This window comes from Anopheles bellator, chromosome X (genome assembly GCF_943735745.2).
Source record: "Anopheles bellator chromosome X, idAnoBellAS_SP24_06.2, whole genome shotgun sequence".
NCBI classification, from domain to species: domain Eukaryota; kingdom Metazoa; phylum Arthropoda; class Insecta; order Diptera; family Culicidae; genus Anopheles; species Anopheles bellator.
In genome coordinates this window covers 106,161-124,852 of record NC_071287.1, presented here as the reverse complement: position 1 = coordinate 124,852, position 18,692 = coordinate 106,161, and the positions used below count along the sequence as shown (strand labels likewise).

The 18,692-nt window shown below is 52.9% G+C and overlaps 1 protein-coding gene across 1 annotated transcript in view; it reads right to left on the bottom strand.

The window, feature by feature from the left end:
* Window positions 1–17,810: 17,810 nt before the first annotated feature.
* LOC131213405 (transient receptor potential channel pyrexia) overlaps window positions 17,811–18,692 on the bottom strand; it is a 5,034-nt gene continuing 4,152 nt past the window's right edge. Inside the window, exon 3 of the mRNA XM_058207440.1 lies at window positions 17,811–17,913. The gene's annotated coding sequence lies outside the window, so the exon portion shown is untranslated. The remainder of the gene's footprint in view (window positions 17,914–18,692) is intronic.

Genomic DNA, 18,692 nt, shown 5'->3' with positions numbered 1-18,692 from the left:
CATTTAATTTCTTTTCGTTTGTTTGTTTCCCTTTTTTGTGTACAGTTTTCCTTCTCCACTAACTGCTTGTGTGTGTGTGGGTCTGTGTGTGCGTGAATTGTTGTCCGGTTTCCGTTGTTCACTGTTCAAGTTCACTCTCCGTAAGGACCTGTGCGGCTTGTAGTTTGCTGGCCTTCCTATTACCCCTTCTTTTCGGTTTCCCACGCTGTTAAGCTTCCTCTATTGTTTCTTCGTGTGCTGAACGACCACTTTCAGTAACTGTGGTGCACTTCATGTGAGCCGCTTTCGCGTCGCGTCGTTAAGCGAACACCGAGACCGAGTAATAGAGCGGTTCTCCGGCCCTGGCTCCCGCTTTGTGCATCTCATTTCCTCCTAATTGCCTCGTACACGTCCTGTCACTTGTGTTTTTGCTTGCCAAACGACGTGGTGGGGGGGGGGGGGACGGGGGTGGCTGGGGGAGAGTTACAACACTGGCAAACCGACATCATCATCGGTACAGCCCGCGAGTCCACTGGGCGGCCCACCCAACACCGAACCGAGCCGTTCGGTTCGTTACTCCACTCTATTTACGAGGCGCTTTTCCATTTCCATTCTGCATTTGCCATGGTTCTGCATTTTTGTGCCCCGAGTGCCATATTCTTAGCACGCATCTTGTCCGGCCAGGCCACCGAAACGGAGCAAAAAAGCCACACAAAAATGAAAAATAGTCGACAACGACGGAAGCGAAAGAGTCTTTGCGACACTGCCAGCCCACCAGCCCAACAGCCAGCCAGCCAGCCAGCCATTGGCTGGCTTCATATACAACGATTATCATTCGTCACAGCAGCCGAGCAGCTGCTACTTGCTGTAAGTAAATTTAATTTTCCTCCCCCTCTAGCCTTCGCTCCACTCCGCCGGCTTTTGGGCCAGAGATTGCCCACTGGACCGCTGGTGGAATAACAATTTTCCTTCGTCCTTTTCCCGGTTGCGCTGGGCGTTGGAAAGAAAAATGCGACCGCTTCGCGCGTTCGGTAGATTATCGGCGGCACTGGTTGCGACTTAGGCCGAAACGTGTCCTGTGCCGTTGCTGGCACGATGAACTGGGAAGTCGATGAAACAAGGCCATTACCTGCGGCGCTAATGCCCCGCTTGGGCCCGACCACAGTGGTTTGGCCGAAACACTAACTTTCGAGGACTTTTTCTCGAACGAAACAAAGTTACCACAACGAACAGGCCTTTCCGAGCGGCCTTTTAAACTGAAACTGTGTATCAAGCGAGTTTGCAGTTAGCGATGTGTGTTGTGGGGCTGGAAGCCTAACGAATGTTCCTGCCCACCGTGGTAACACCTTTGTAGACCTGCGTACCAAGAACAACAATCATAGTAGTCTGTCGTTAGCGAATGGCGCTGAGACAGCATCGTGGCGCATCAACTCCAGAGAGAGAGAGAGAGAGAGAGAGAGAGCTATGAAGAACATTCGATAACAAAAACCTAATTCAAATAGAAAAGAAATCAAAAGCAGCTCAAACGCCCTCACCCTCTGCACCCCCACGCACCTGCGTGTCAGTCCTAGCCCAGTGATAAATATTCTGCACACGGCGGTACCAGAAACCCAGGGAAATGCCGAGGGACCGGCTAGACCAAAAGCCCGTCGGCGCATCGCGCGAGAGGAGAGGCAGCGGCTCCCCGAAAAACGATGGGCGGACCACCACCCCACACCTCGGGATAAGAGGCACCTTCGCAGCGCTGGAGCCTGGGGGAGCTGCCGGAAAACAGCTTCGTTGTCAAAAGCAAGCAGCGGAAGAGCCATTTCGACGACCGGGATCGATGTGTGGGGCGCAGGGGCGTGGAGGAGGCGGGGGCTCTTAAGTACCGGAAATACATGCTCGATAAACAAATCCCTCGCCCTGCACAGCCCATATCCTTGGCCACGTATTACAGTTCGAGGCGGTCGGGCAGGCGGCCCCTTCAAATCACAAGAGAAGAAAAAAAAACAAACGTCCAACGAAGCAAATGTAAAAAAAGAAAATCGAACAATCGGGCAAACAAACCAACAAACAAACAAGAGCGGGGAAAAAACGACAACACGCACCCGGGGCCCGGGAAATTTGTGAAAGCTGCCGACGTTGGCAGAATGGCGCAAGTTTGCGCACAATCACCGTAATTGCATTGTAATGCAATCGCTCCTGTGACTGTGTGTGGGACCGGAAGTTGGACCGGCGCGACCAGGACCCGATTATCCCCGGATACACCCTCGACGACCCCACCCCGGAGCTACGGAGTTTGATTTTGGTAAATACCCATTGCTCGATGCTGGTGATTGATGACTTCGCACCTGCCTCTGCGTTGCGTTCAATTATGCTGAGCCTTACTGGCTCATGACATGATCAGCCCACCGGAGCCTGGCGAGACGAGTCGTTGAGACCTGGAAAGTCCTGGTAGGTGCTAACGTTTGAGGTGATGCTCGATACGTCTTCGAACACTTCCGGCCCCCTATTCATATTATTATAATTATTCTGAGCCACTCCAAAGAAGTTTGGTCTGCGTTTGTCCATAGTGCAACCAAATCCCTGTCGGCCCAGTGCTCGTATAGTTTTTGCTAATTTGTTTCAAAATCAAAACGATTCGGCCGTAGACCAAATAATGCCCCGCTCGGGACTGTGTCTGTGCCGGTGGCGACCGACCACCATAATGGCGCTGACCAACGACGAACAGTCCCCGGGGAGGGGGGGAGACGGGCTGCACGTGCAGTACGCAACTAACAGCCCGGCAAAAAGAATCCACAAATATATTCGATTGTGGCGAGGGCACCGGCCACGAATGCCGGAACACCGGGCACCACACCGGGCAGTCTCGGGGATAATCATCATAAATTGCGGTCCAGCGTGACCGACCGGACCTTGACACACCGTAAACCGTGCGACCGTAAGCGCCAGTGCCAGCGCCATCACCCCGGACTACGCTACGGCTGCGAATTTCTAATTTCGATGTGGAACACACCGACGGAACCGCAACACGACCTCGAACTGGTGTGGTGCTGCTCATTCGATCACCGCTCGGCGATTACGTGTGGTGGACCGAAGTGAAAAAGCGGGGTGTGGCAAGAAATCGGTTCGTGTCCTTTACACCTGTGCCCGATTTTTTTTTTTTGTTACTGCCACCCCACCGACACAGAACTGTCGCACAGAAAGTTGTAGATATTTAAAAAAAACGGGTTAAGCTTTGCGATTAGCTCCAGAAAGCTCCAGAAACTCCAGACGAGAAGGAGCGAAAGCGGTTATTCGAGCACAACGCAAGTGTGAGGAAGAAGGAACGACGTACAGAACAGAAGAACGAAGAAGCCAACTCTGTAATGAAAAGTGCGAAAGCGTGTAAGAGAAAAGCGCTTTGGCGCGTCTTGCAATGGCCTTTTGTTTTACAGCCCTGCGAAATTTGTCCTCTTGGCGCTGCTAGTGCTTCCTTCGTGTCCTTCCTAGGCGCCACCGGTCCATTTGCTATTGTGTGGCTGTATTTCTCTACCTCTACCGCGGCGTCCGCGGAGGAAAAGCAAAAAAATGGTGACCCAAAGTGGGATGAATTTTATTACTTCTGCCGCGCTAATCAAAATGATATCTTTCTTCGACATCCTTCAAGGCATCCCTTTGGACATCACTTGGAAGGCGCTCTCTCTCCGTCACTCTCTCTCTCTCTGTCTCTCTCTCTCTATCGTTCGAAAATCAATCTTCCGAATCATGGGAGCATGAATGGACAAAGAGCCGACGTCCAGCAGCGAGAAAAAAAAGGGCGGGAAGTGAAAATAAAAAAGAAAAGCCGAAAACCGAAAAGAAAACCATTACCGGGGGCGGGGTGGGTTCGTTAGCTTTTCCGGTGGCGTGAATTTTCGTTCGACTTTCCCCGTGGAAACATAAGGACTGGGAAGCTGGGCGGGAGGCGTTAGCTTCGGCCTCCCGGCGGCGGCCCCGCCGGCTCTTAGATAATCGAATCCTGTGCGCCCCGCTCCGTGACGAGGACACGATGAAAGGACATCAATAGCCAGATTTCTTTGGTCCTTTCGCAGCCCCGCCTGTAGCGCCTGCGGTGGCAACGGGGACCACCCGATCGCCCCCATCCTCCCCCCTCCCACCACCGCGGCAAATCGAGTTTCGTGCCGTGCGGTGGCGAGAATGTCGCTTAAAGTGGCAAGAATATTCACAAATTAAAACCGTGAATGCTACAAAAAAGGACAGCGCCGGAAGTGTCGGCACACCAGCCCAGCGCACGCCGCAGATTGCGTTGCGGTTAGAAGTAAAATACACTAAAAGGAAATGCCTAATACGAAGCCGGAGCGTGTGTGTGTGTGTCCCTGTGAATACGAGAGGAACCTTGTCTTCCGCCTTCCAACAGGACACACACACTCTCTCTCTCGCTCGCTCGCTCGCACAGCTAACGTAGAGCACGAGAGCACGGCACCGCACACGGAAATCGTTCGAGGAAATCGGGGGTTTTCCGACGCGGTCCGCACCCCCATCCTGACGCGAGCTCCCGATGGAGGCGCCCAGCCGCCCACGTATTATTGAGAATTTTAATGTCGCCGCGTGGCGTTGCTCGAGGGTGTTAGAATGTTTCGCCGAGCGGAGAGGGGGATGGGAAACCGAGCGAGGTGCTGGTGCGCTTAAGATTGAGTGATTGGCGGGCGTGGCTGGCACCGAGGACATGCTGCTGGCCATTTACTCACGCTCCCAATTCCGGGAAGCATAGTTATGCTGCCATCATGACGCTGCGATGGGAATGTGAAGCATCTCTCTTTGTCTCCCTCTCTCTCTTTCTCGCACACATACACATCCTTTGGTTTCGGAAGCCAAGCAGGGTGTTGGTCAGGGCCCATAAATGTTGGCCACCTGCCGCGCCCACAGTGTCGCACGAAGCGCACGAAGCATAGCCGGGTCACACTTTGGGTGGCATGTTCCGGCAACAGGCGGTGGGAGAGGGGTGGCTAAACGGACACAATGTGCCATAAAGTAATTAAGTTGATGATAATTAAGTTTTCCACCGACCAGAGCCCGACCAAGCCCGTGTGAAAAAATCACGTCTCGCTCATTAGCGGCCGGCCGGCCGCCAAGAATTTGGCCATGGCGGCGTCCGGCGTAGAAACGCACCGAGGATAACCCTGGGTCGCACGCTCCCAGCGAGGACGCCCTGGGCGCAGCCACATTTCGGCGTGTTTTCGAGTGTTTTTATTATTTTCACCAAGCGTCACTAGGTGTCGGGGACGCGACACCTTCGCACAGTGAGCCACGGAGCGTAACCTTGCCGGTCAATAGTTCGAAGTTTACCAACAAAACGGAACATTCATCAACAGGAGTCTGTAGCAAATGTCGGATAGCTTCGAAAGTCCAAGACGTTTACTTTAATCTAACCGCAAGTCGGTTTCAAATTAAAGCTATCACAAAATGGTAAATTTGTGAATGCCCAAAAAACAAATATCTATGTCCACCGACATCTCGAGTCGTCGGTGGTCCACTGTTCCACTCGGTGGGTAATCGAGACGGTGCTGTTTCGCGAGGAAAACTTCGCGGAAAACAGACCAACTGCAAAAAGCCCAATCTCGATGATTGTGCTGACGGCTTGACGGTCGCGACACCGGAATGCCTATCGGTGGCCAATGATGACCGTCAGCGTCAGCCGGTCAATGACGAACGCCCGGCGCCCCAGTAACACCGGGTGGCGTGCTGGCATAAAATTTCGACTTTTGGCCGTTCATCATAAAACAAACTTCAATGGTTGGTCCGAGCGTCGCTGCGAGGCGTGCCGCTATCGGCTAAAGCGCTGGGCAACATCCGAACGCACCGGGGGAAAACTCATTATACGCGACGCAGCCAGGCCGGCCGTTGGTGAGGAGGAACATTTTCCCAGGACACGGATTCGGAGAAAACGACACCTGGACGTTTGGGAGCACGTTTTCGGGGGAGGGGGGGGGAGGGGGGCGTTCGCTGATTCATAGACGCCTCGTTGCGTGTACTGATCGTGGGTCGGTGACGGAACATTAAATTACTTCGACATGCACAGTGAACCTACTGTGCAGTAGCCGATGGCTTCCATCGAAATTAGTTCATCAAACACTCCCAGTGAGCGTAAATGAAACTGCGATCCTGCCCAGTTTCGATGAACTTTCTTTCGGCGCGGAACTGATTAACGTTGCACAAAATAATTATGGAAATAGTTCTTGAAGTAGTCGAAGAGAACGGTCACCTTTTCTCGCGCCCACCGAAACGATGATGAAACGCAATGAAATCATTCAACCCCGCTGGGGCGGTCCCATTGTTTAATTTACTTACATTAAGCTGTGTACTTAGCGTCTGGTTATAATGCACTTTCTGTGACCGTTACCAATCTGACAACCACGATTGATTCCCACTAACTTGGAACGCCTCGTCAAGCAGAAGAATTGCTGTCTCAGGCACATTTACGATCGAGCTTTTTATCTGATTGAATTAATTCGGGGTAATTTCGAATAAATAGTCCCAACTAATTAATTGAAACTGCTCAACAATGGGGTTGAAACTGAAATCCAGATTTTGGGATGGGGGCTCAGGCAGTAGCTTGTCTGCTTTTCCCTGGAGCGGACCATTTGGGGTTCTAACGCCCTGGAGCGGACCATTTGGGGTTCTGGAGAAGGGATCTCAGGGACCAATTTTTACCAAGTCCAACCGGACGCCATGTTGATAACACAAACATTATAGGCCCCAGCCTCTCCGATGTAGCTCACACTTACATTAAGGAATTGAGCAAGCTGCAATGACAATGTACGGGAAATATGAGTGGAGGGACAATGGAGGAGCCGTAACAATTCCTCCTTAACTCTTGTCTTCTTTCTTGCTCAACCCCCACCTATCTCGACTCGCTCTTGGGAGCTCATCCAGTCTGCAGCAAGCAGTGTTTACTCAAAGATATTGGTGACCGGGCCCCTTTCACTGATCTAACAATCAGTGCAGTTAAATAAAAAACAATAAATACAAATAATACTCAATACAGACTGCTGCCCGTTGCTGAGATTAGGTGATCGAGCCTCAGGCTGCTTCTCCAGGTGCCACACAGAGCAACTCCTAAACCACAGCTCCACAAACAAATAACAACACCCTCTTTAACAGACTGACAAAATATTTTTCACTGTTTGTTATCGCTTCGACAGGCTAGTCTTTAATGGGCCAAAAAAACGTCCACTTCTCGTTATCGCTTCGACAGCCTAGTGGACGGAAGCCGCCCGGTCCCGGCGCCGTTGCGGGACCGGATGCAGCTCCTACCGTAGAGCACCACCGGGGGAACCGGGGGACAACAACAAGAAAGAGACGCAGAATAGCGCATATCAAAACAAAGTGGAGGACAAAAAAACATAAAATTACGAAAGAATGGCGACAGCGACTTCCCTCACCACACACCACCCCTTGAATGCACCGGACATTGGTCATCCATCCATCCGCCGCTAGCCTTTTTAACCACTGCTTGTGTGTGTTCCGCGCCCGGAGTTAAATCTCTACACCGGTCGTGGTGTTCCGGTCGCTGGAGTCGAAAAATCCCGCGGCCCAATACGCAGCGCTGATTTTCCGTTCACTTGAGTTTCCCGCGCTTCCGCAAGCGCAGGGCGAGCAAGGACAAAAAGCGGATCAAACACGCCAGGGAATTATGCACACAGCCTGCAAAGTCCGCGAATTTGGTGGCCCGGTCCCGGCCGGACGCCGGCTTAACCCGGAGGCCATGATGCTAGGCGATTGATGACAGAACGCGTGGGCGTGGGACAAGCCCGAAATCCCACTTCCACTCCCCCATCCGCGGCTCCGAGGCTACTGAATGGCCTGTCTCTTGCCCTTGTCCTCTCTTGTCAGTTTGACCTCCAGGTCGGGTCAGCATCGTTTGACATTGATATTCGACTTCTGGTGAGCGTTCCCAAACTTCACATCCCGACTTCATTAAAGTAAAGGGTGGTCCAGCGGAGTGTTTGGATTTTAAACTACCTTCTTACTTGACTTTTAAAACCTCAAAATTCGTTCTGGAAATTGTGCACCTTTACGAAATGACTTGTAGAAAATTAGGAAATATTAAAAACTTATTTCCCAAGTGGTGCGAGTCTTCAACTTAATCTGTACGAAATTCGGAAAGCTCCACCTCGGTGGTTATGTTCATGGTCAAAATGGTCGTATTTGGTCGATATCGATATATTTTGCTTTCAATCTTCGGAATCCGGAACACTAGATATGAACCACCCTGTACCTATCGGGGGGATGCCCCAACTCCTAACGGTGTTCGATGGGTCGTGGATTGGTACGAGCTGTTCAGGAGCACCTGAAGTATTGGAGATGTGCCATCCAACCAGGGAATGTTTACCGGCGCAAGTGTTCAAGTTCGTACGATTACTTCGGAAGCCATACACACATTGCCGTGGACTGCCGTGGTCACCACCCCCGGATATGGTCCAACGCGCTTCTGACAACGCAATATACACACTTTTTCCTGCTGCCATTTGCTGACGCTATCGCTAGGTCGGCCGCTCGGAGGAATGTGACCGGAAAGCGTAACCGTTTGGGGCGCCCGGCCCGGGCCCAAGATGATGCGGCAAAGAAAGGACATGATGACATGCGACGGTGAACGACGGTTTTGCTGCGTCCCCGAAATGGCCATCATCAAGAGCCGTTAGGAACGACCGCTGGAGGCGTCGTCGCGGGAACGACGTACCGCTCTAATGATGGCGAACGGGAGAAGGAGCCCCTCCTCTCTCTCTCTCTCTCTCACTCTGTGATCTTTGCCTTAACGCGCTCCCGGACCACAATAATGTCTTATTTCCAGTCCGCGGAAGACCCAGGAGCAGTAGCAGCAGCAGCAGCAGCAGCTCAGAGCATCCTAAACTATCCCACTTCGAAAATATCAAAGATAATGATAATGGTCATAAATAGAGGGCGTCTGTGCGCGAAACGGACCGGCGGCCACGGGGGCCGCAGCTGATGGCGACGACGGCATCGTTTTGGTCCGAAGATATTTTACTTTTTCGCTGCCACGTTTGAAGACCCGGCCCGGCCCGGTCTGGCGACGGAAAAGACAAACCCGGAACCGGCTGCCGGCTAGCGGCTGCCCAGCCCTCCAAAATGATCACTTTACGTTCAGCACGCCCGGTAATGTGTGTGATGCGCCGTCAACGATGTCATCATCATCTTCGTCGTGCTCGTCGCCCAGAATCACATAATAATTATCATTTTCGTCCGTCCGGCCCGGCCCAGAACCCGGCCCAGGAGGCGCACACGGCCGGCCAAAAAATATGGAGCCCATCTCTAATCGCTCCGATTTCCGATCTCCAATCTCTGGTCGAGGACGAGCCGCTGGAGACCGGAAAAAAACGCGCCGACCACGGATGCCGCCGAATATGTCCTCCTGGTGTGTGGGTTGCCCCAGGTGCTCACGCACACTAGCCTGGGTAGTGCTGGCAGATTTATGCTGGCGCCGGCGAGGGAAGCGAACAGCGAAACGGACACACGGACGGCTGCTGATAAGCAAGATCGGATAGGGCTGACAGTGATGAGGTGACGAAAGCACGATTCGTCACGGGCAGGGCTCGCTGGGCCCAGGGGCTTGTGACACTGACCGAAGCGCTCGTGCTCGTGGGGATGACGTGCTGATTCTGAGAGACGGGACGGGACGGCGTAGAAATGTCCTGCGAAGGCAAGAAACGAAACGAAAAAGAAAGGCTCCCGAATGAATGGCACTGTCTTGACGGACATTTATTCGTATTGCCTGAAAGGTCCTTGCGAATGACCCGAGCCGGTCCCGGGGCTTGAACCATGGCATTGTGCGAATGGGTGGGGAGGGGGGAGGAAAGTTAGCCGCACACACTGACAGTAACACACATACAGAGCCGTCCGTGCACATTATGCTAATATGCTATCGATCCAGTTTAGAGCCAGCGCGCCGGAGGCTCGCCCAAAATCGGGGCGAGGTGTCGTCCTTTTTTTTTGGGTTTCCACTAAATGACAGTCTCTTTTCTTGGTGCTGCGCGTAATTTACGGTCCGTCCGCATTTTTATAAATGACAGTTGAAGCGATGGAAGGTCCAACACTCCAACTGTAATGGCGCCGTAAGCGGAAGGTTACGTTCGGCTGGTGTGCCGGTCGCGCCCAATTATCCCCGGCACTTTCAGCCTCATTTCGCCGGCGTCATTATCCTCGTTACTGATCCCGGCAACACCCGGCCATTACCCGCGAGGACCCACTGCGGATCGGTGTCAATTACCGGCATAGCTCACCGAGGCTCACCGAGAAGGCTTCCAGACACTTTTTATCAAACGTTTCACGTTTGGTTGAAAATATAGTCTGCACTGGTTCCGGAACCTGCGAAAAATACACTTCCCGCGCACTTGTTACTTGTTGGTGGGTAAGATCCTAGTAGGTCCGGTCGGTGAGTGTAAGTTACGGGAGAGTTCTTGTAACCGACCGACAATGGTAGCCGGCGTTTTCCTTGGGGTTTAGCGGGTTTAGTGAAATGACGTGCAAAACTAGGCACACTTGCAGGGACGCGCTCACTTACAAGGACTTTGCGTTGGAGTGTCCTGCGTGGAAAGCCAACGGATATCCCACTGTCCCACCGGGTGACCGACCATCCGGGAGCCCATTAATTTCTAAAGTAAACACACAAGTATGTATCCGAGTGGCCGGCGAGCCACCCACCACCACGGGCAGCAAGATCAAAGCGCAGCATAAAGCATAACATTCTTTTCAAGTTCGCCGCCGCTCGGCCGCCTCGGACACTAATCTCTTGACTTGGGCCGGCTGCGGGCCGGGCGGGTTGCACGTTTTTCGTACCTCACACTCATCTTTGCGCTTCTAGCCCGCACCCACTCACCCAACCGGGGCCGGGGAAAAGGGGCTAAGGACTAATTTCAAACCACAGAGAGCGGAGATCTCGGCAACTCGACGTGGCGCCGTGTTTCGGATCGAGTATTTATGCAAAGGCTAAGCCGAAAGTTATACAACCACTCGAACGCCATTAGGGGTGCACAAACGGGGGGGGCGGGGGAGGGGAACACCCACCCCCACACACACACCCACACCCACATTCGGGTTCCTCCGTAGTCACCGGCGGCGACGTGATGCAAGTGTTTGCGATTCGGTCGATCGAGCGGATTAACTTGCTGACGACGGCGAGGCCGAGCGGTGGGTCGGTGGAGACGGGGGTTGATGCTCCCCGCGAAGGGTGGACACACATACATACAGCGGGGTGGGGGTGGCGCCGTAAAGAGCCCAAAAGGCAACCCTGTGTCTTGAAGCATTGTTCGGCTTGCGCACTCCGTTGCGTTGTTTGCTTAGACACGCAAGAGGGGGAGGCTGGGGGGAGGAGCCCCCATAGCACTCGCCCCGCTCCACCCGGCACGCTTTTTCCACCAGGCCCCGGGAAGGTCCTGGCATTGCTCGCGCTGTTGTCTGTCGGTTGACCAACATTCTCGCACCCCGTTTTCGAGTGGTGGTGCAGGGGGGGTGTGCCTCCCACTGGCGGGTGGGTGGATTGACACTTCACTTCCTCCCCGCCCTAGTGCCTCCCTCGCGGCAAATCGCGTAGCTACCGGGCACTCCCAATATATTGGCCTTAAAATTGCAGCTTAGCATAACACCCTTCGCAAACCACTTCTCTCTCTCTCTCTCTCTCTCTCTCTCTCTCCCTGGCCAACACCCTGGCCCTGGTCCAGCGAAGTGGCGAAGCGATGGATAGAATTTTCCACTTCAGCGAGATCATCCTCCACTCCACCCGCTCGCACCCCGCGTCGTGCGTTGACCGCGCGCCAGGATGCGGGATGTTGATTTAGTTTTATGCTTTCGACTGCGTTCTGCGCTGCCCTACTGACCTTCCGTTCGCACACCGTTCGCGCCACGTGCACCACCTCTCCCCCCCACCACACCCCCTCTCGCGTGTAGGGGGACGGTGTGGCAAGATGCAAACGGCGATGCTCCGAGCTCCAGGCGATGCAGTTGGCCGATCTCGGGTTGGCCGGACTGTCGTGGTCCGACCAAATTCCACTCCAGGCTTCAGACTCCCCTCCACTCCTCTTTTTCCACTGCCGGGATAAAAGTGTACCGCGCACTCTCCGACACCACCTCCCGTCTCCCGGTCACCATTGTGGGGAGGAAATTTTTGAGTTTGTTTTCTTCCTTTTTGTGCGCTTCCGCTTTGTCCTTTTCGGGGCCCACTCTGTTCCAGCTGTTGCACACACCAGCAAGCAAGCCCCCCCCTTTCTAAGCGCTCCCCTTCACCACCGCCGACCTCTACCCACCCTGTCACGGATGCCGGAAAATTATTTGTTGCTTGCTTCGTTGGCCAGGCTATTTGGGTTTTCCCGTTGTCCGCCTCTTGTTTTGCTTTCCATTTTCTTTTGTTTTCTTTTTATGCTTTTTACGGGTGCGGCACCCACCCACCCAACTCACGGTGCCGTGGTCTTTGGCTGTCAGCTGTTCGTTGGCCGCATTTGATCGTTGGGTCAGGCGCGGGAGTGGTGCCACAACGCTGCTGCTGCTGACTGCTGGGTGTGGGTGGGGCAGGGAGGTCTTGCCTTTTGTTTTGAGAGTAACAAACGCGATGCTAAATTATCATTTAATGGTTGCACTCTAAGCTCCTTGCCCCGTGCCCCGCCCGGAAAGCTACGCGACTCGGCGAGTGAGTGGAAAATCGCAATACATTTTCCGCTATCATCGTCATCTCTTCATTGGGATGTAGCATGCGAGAGGAGAGAATGGCGGGCCGAGGTGGGCGGCAGGTGGTGAGGGTGGTCGCCGGTGAACGGGAAAGGTGGAAAAATAACAATAATAATAAATAATTTGAAGTGCTCCGTGCTTGGCTCGTATTCCATTGGCTTGGGTGAGGGTTTGTGGGGGTGAAGCGGGGGTGAGGCGGTGGTTTTCCGGCTCTGTGCATGATGGCTGTGCACTAACGCTGTCGACTGTGTATGTGTGTGTGTGTGATTGTGAGCATGCAACTGTATTGTATGTGTGCAAAGAGCGCGTCAAGAAGTTGTGATTCCCAAATAATGCCGAGGTGTCGGAGGTGTGTATGTGTATGCGGGTGGGTGCAAGGACTAGCAAAGAAACGCGCCCATGGAGGAGTGGGCCCGGGTGGAGCCGGGGGGGGCCGGGAATGTACTCTGGCATTTCTGACAATTAGGAATGGAGCGCGTCCACCGAGGTTTAATAATTCCGGTTGCTGAGTAAGTGAGCAAAGGGGGAGGGGGAGGAGGCGAAAGAGGGTGAAAAATACAACCACCCAACCAACACATACACAAGCAACACAGAACTGCAACAGCATCCTTGGTTCGGTTTCTGGCGGTGCCGTATGGTCGCGTCGCACCGGTTAAAATATTCAACCACACTCGAATGTCCTTGGTGAGGTCCTGATCGTTTGCAGCAGCAGCACCTCTTGACCCTCTTTGGCACGCGAAACACGACGATAAACCCCTCCCACACCCACGCCGACAGTAACCAAATAATATTGTAAAACTCCAGCATACAATCAACCGAATGAAGTCGCTTCTTTTCTCACCTCACCTCCTCGGGCTCCTGCTTTATCTGCCTCGCACACTCTACACCTCTTTCTCTCTTTTTCTCACTATTGTTGCTAACAGGTAGCACCTGGAAACAATACGCGCGCGTGTGCGAAAACCTGTTTTATGGCTAGTGTTTGAATTAATCATTTCCATTGCATATTGCAAAGAAACGACTACGGCCCATGGTGGGGAGTTTTTCGAGCAATCGTTTTCATTCCGCCCAGCCAGGAGGGGGAAATGCACCTCACTGCACCTCGCTGGCAACACGTGGGTCAATAATTACCGCTACACTACTAGGTAAGATTCGAATTGAAGGTCCGAAGCTACGAGTCACGAAGGAAGAGCCCCTAAAGTCCAGTTTATTGTTTCCTAGTCAGAGGCTGAAAGGTGTTGCGGCTGGGTTTTAGTTGCCGAATAAAGAAAGCTGAAATAAACCACAGGAACACTCTTCTAGTAAAACTCTAGTTATAGTAATGTCCATCAAATTAGATTTATTGAAAATTTCAATCTCTGGAAACTACCTCTGGACAGTGTACCTACTTTGTAGGTTGCAGCAGTTCGACAAAACGCTTACCGAAGAGTGTTTCGAAACATGATCCCGGGCGCCCACTGGCCAAGTGCCGCTTCTGCGAAGCGAAACGACTCCAACAACATTTCTATCATTTATTGGGGCATCCGGAAGCCCCTTCCCAAAGTCTCAAAGTGTGGATTGAAAAAAAGGTGTCTCTAGAAAGTTCGAATCTTGTACCACAACGGCACTTCTCAAACTCCGCTCAACGATTATTACCATTTAGAGCGCCAGTCATGGGCCAGCCATTGACCGATGTCTTGCCGGTAGGCGTGCGTCCTGCGTCCTGCGGAGGGCCTTTCGAGTCGAAAGAGCGGGCGAACTTTTGCAAGTAACACCTTGTGGTGCCTTAAAAGTCGAAAGTCGATTGCCTCCGTCGTCCCGGGCCCGGCAGCGCTGCCAAGGCGACGGGGCCCCCTTATGCCTTAGTGGGTCCTCGATAAGCTCTCCACACCACCTGGCTGGAGAGGCTGGGTAACAGGCTGGAGAGCTGCTACTGAGAGGCCAAGCCAAACCGGTGCCCCCGGGGGCGCGGGAAGCGACCACTCGAGCGCCAGGACCGGGGTCCTTGGGAGCCTCTTCTCGAGGCTTCTGAACTTGTCTGCCGGTCTGCCTGGCCGGTGGCCGGCAATGACGACATTTAACACAATACTTCGGCCAAAAGGAGGCCGAACATGCGATACCCCGCGGGGGTGGGGCACCAGGGTGCAGGGGGCGTTAAGACTAAACATGTCACCGGCAAAACGTCTAACGTTGCCACTTCCGTTCGTGTGCTCGTCCGAGAAATCTCGTCCCAGAAGTGGTAGATGTCGAGGACCATTGACGACGACGACAGTGGGCGCTGGTGGGTAGCCGCTGGCAACCGAACTAGGAGGGAGGGAAGGTGGGAAATGTTTTCCCGGTTTTTTTTTTTTGGTGGAGTGGGTTTTGCGAAACTTTGCCAAAACCACGCGAAGCCTCGGTTCTTCTCGGTTCCTTCCATCAGTGGGGTGGTGGTGGTTGGTTTGGGCAGGGCAACAGCAAGGACAACAGCATATTTCCCCCTTCCCACACCATGCGGAAAAGTCTCACGAGACAATATCGGAAACGATTTTCCTCGGACGGCCAGTGAGGCGAATCCCCGGGAAACAAATCCTTTGAAGGGAAGTCGGAAAATCATCATGCTGTATGCTGACCTGGGCTGGGGTAGTATTTTACATATCGGCGCGAATGTCGTCCTTCCACACCCCACCACTTCACACCACCCACGCCGCGCCGTGGGGTGGGTTTCCTTCTCGAGCAGCGCGTCCTGTAGAGAACCACAAATCCCCCGATATCATCGAGATTCTACACACGCACACACGCGCACTCGTGTGTGCAGATATCTCACACCCCCCTCCACCACCCTACTTCCAATCATTCTTCCTCGAAATTTATGACCGCCGAGAAAAACCATTTATTACCACCTATAACCCACCCACCGCCCACCGCCCACCAGCGGCAAGATGAACGATGGGAGATTTTCCGGACATCATTGAAAAGTGCTTAACAACCTCTTATGGGTGTGAGTGTGGCTGGTTCTGCTTCTACAAGGGAGGAGGCGATCCTCTAAACCGGAACCGGAACCGGGCCCCCTCCGAAACAAACAGCAGAAAAAAAAGAGTAAACACACATTGATGCCACCTCCTTCGAGGCCAGAGCTAGAGGGAGGGAGAGAGAGGTAGAGAGGGAGAAAGGGATAGAGGAAGGATGGAAAATGGGAAAACGGTTTTCTTCCGATGTCGGGCACGTCACGTCGGCAATCGGTGTTAGGCTGCGTATAATCAGTGCTCTCACCACGATCCTCGCCCGCTGCCCGAAGAGAAGAAGTGTAGAAGGGGACGGGGGAGGGGTGGTATAGGGAAGATACAGTGCGCGCGTGTGTGTGTGTGCAGTGGAATCGTATCGCGGCGAGTAAATCAACCAAATTTAATGACAATCCACTGAGTGTTGTCGTTTGCCGGGCCGGCAGGTGGGGGGGGGGGGGGGCGTTAAAGGGTAAGCATATAGTAAGACGGGATGTCGCGTGGTACCCCCCCGTCACCGTTGCCGTCACTGCCACCGTCATCGTCGTCCTTCGGAGGATTGGTTTTTCGCATCGCTTACGCCAATGCAGCGCGTACGTGCCGATCCGGAGCACAACCTGAGCCCCCGGGCTGCCCAAGGCTGCCTTCTGTGGGCAGGACAACGGGTCGGGTCGAGGGTGCCACTGGCGGGTGCGGGTGCGACGGGCAGGCTAACGGGAAACGTCGGTCTCCGCCGGAAGTGAAATGAAATATCGAATCGGGTGCTGGTCCCCGGAACGGCGGATGCAGATGCGCCAACGCCGGGATGGGCGGGGAGGGTACGGGGCAGGGAAAGCGACAACTTAAGGAAATGGCGTCCCGTCTTACCCGTACAATGGGTGGATGGGGAGTGTGTAACGGTGGGCCGCGTATTTTCATTTCCTTTTTCGCACATTTCTTCTTGGTTTAGCGAATTGGTTTTAATTTAATCATCTCGTACTTTCTTTCTCTCTCTCTCTCTCTCTCACGCTCTCTCTCTCTCTCTTTCTTTCTTTCACACACACACACACACACCTGCATGTCCTGCGCTTCCACCGGGCATTCGAGCCAGGTGCCAGATGCCCAAAGGCAATAGTTTTCCATTTACGAGCGAAAAGTTTAATGGAAAGCAATTTGTGCGTGTGTGTGTGCGTGCGTGTGTACGGCAAGATGGCGATCAATTTGTGACCTTTTCCGAAACACACACACACCCAGATTCGCTTCCCGCTTCCGCCCGACCGGATCGCGGATCGGCCGTGAAACGAGACTTCAACGGTACGTCAGACGGTGCACTCCGCCAGTCGCCGGTTTTGCGGTTTTCCTGGCCAGGAGGGGACGGGAGGGAGTTTCCGGCTTTCCCGGCTGCTTATCGCCCAGCACGCAGTGCCTCAACCCAGCCAGTCAGCCAGCCCGCCAGTTCCAGTTCCTTTTCCCAGAACTTTTCCCACCACCGCGCTTTTCCAATTGCTTTTAACGCATTTCCTGATTTTTCCCCGTCTCACACGCGACCGCGAGTGCGGGGGGGGAGGGGGGTGGTCAGGACAGGGTCGGGTGGAAATTTGCAACTTGTTTTTCACCCTGGTGGTGGCCCGCTGGTGTTGTCTGCAGTTTGTGGGAGGTGCGAAGGAAGCCACCGGCAGCGAACGGAGCGCTCTCGCTGTCGAGCAGTTTTCCCTTTTCCCTTTTCACGTTCTTCCACTTCAGTGCCTGTGTGTGAGTGTTTTGGTTGGGTTTTATTTCGGGTTGGTTTCGGTGTATGTGTCTTGTGACTTTTTTACTTCATCCAATCCGCGGCTAATCCGAGAACGACTTCGATTTGCGCCTCGATTTCGTGGCCGTTGATTTCATCGAAAGGACAAATTTCCGGTCGCCGAGAGGCACGACATCGACACAGAGAGAGAGAGAGCGAGAGAGAGAGAGAGAAAGACAGAATCAGGACGATTTATAACCGCTTTGCTTCGTGTTCTTTTCTTATTGCTGACGTTACCCGACTTTTGTTGGTTTTTTTGCGCTCTGTTTTGACACACACGAAAAAACCACACTCCGATCAATTTTACTCTCTACACTTTTATTGCTACCCCACTCCATTGTTTCGTGCCAGTGCCTTTCAATGGTCGTTCGGTTCAACGCACTCTTTCGCTTTTCTTTGCACGTTCGCCTGTTTCTTATGCAGCCAATGCACAGGCCAACCAGGCTCTATTTCGTGGGTTGTGTTGCTCGTGGTCATATGTCATAGAATATTTGTTACAAAATAAAACACCTGCAGAAAAAGAGAGAAATAGTGGGAGAGGGAGAGAAAGGGAGAGAGAAAAAGAGAAATTATTCAAAATCAACTTAACATCCATGCCAATGGCATAACTTTAAGGTAATATGTCTTACAACAATGCTAAACAATGTATGTGATTGCCCACGCTGTTAATAAAACTGTGTTGTTCAGTATGTTTCGTACTTCAGTAATGAAGGATGCTGCTAACAGCCTAAATTACTATTCATACGGACTTATGTGATGCATCATTTCAATCTGTCAATAGCACGTTAAAAGGTCTAATCGAACTAATCTAAATATTGATTAAAAGGAAATTTTCACGTTTTTCAACAGTTCCAGAACATGTTCAACTGTGTAGAACCTATCGATAAGGTGAACAACATTAAAAGCGAGTTTTCCCGTACATTTTCCAAAGCGAAATGGCTGAAAAGAAGCGAAAAGGAACCGCGAGCTCGAAGAGCGTACGCAAAATAGAGGTGCACGCCCTATGGTCCAAGATGCCGCCTCTGGCGATGTTGTTTGGAGGGTGATGATGCCGGTACCCAGGATCGATTCGATTATTTTCCGTTTGAATTTACTCCATCACTTCACCTCACCCACCAGGACCTTTCTAATGTTCTTTGCCGCGATTTTTTTTTTTTTTTGGCAACTCGAGCAGCTGGGAACTCGAGAAGTCGGGAACGTTCCGAGCTCGAGGCGTGCGTCGAGTGTTTGGCAAATAAATTACATTTACGACGTTGTCAGGGGACGAAGAAGTTGCCGTGACACCAACA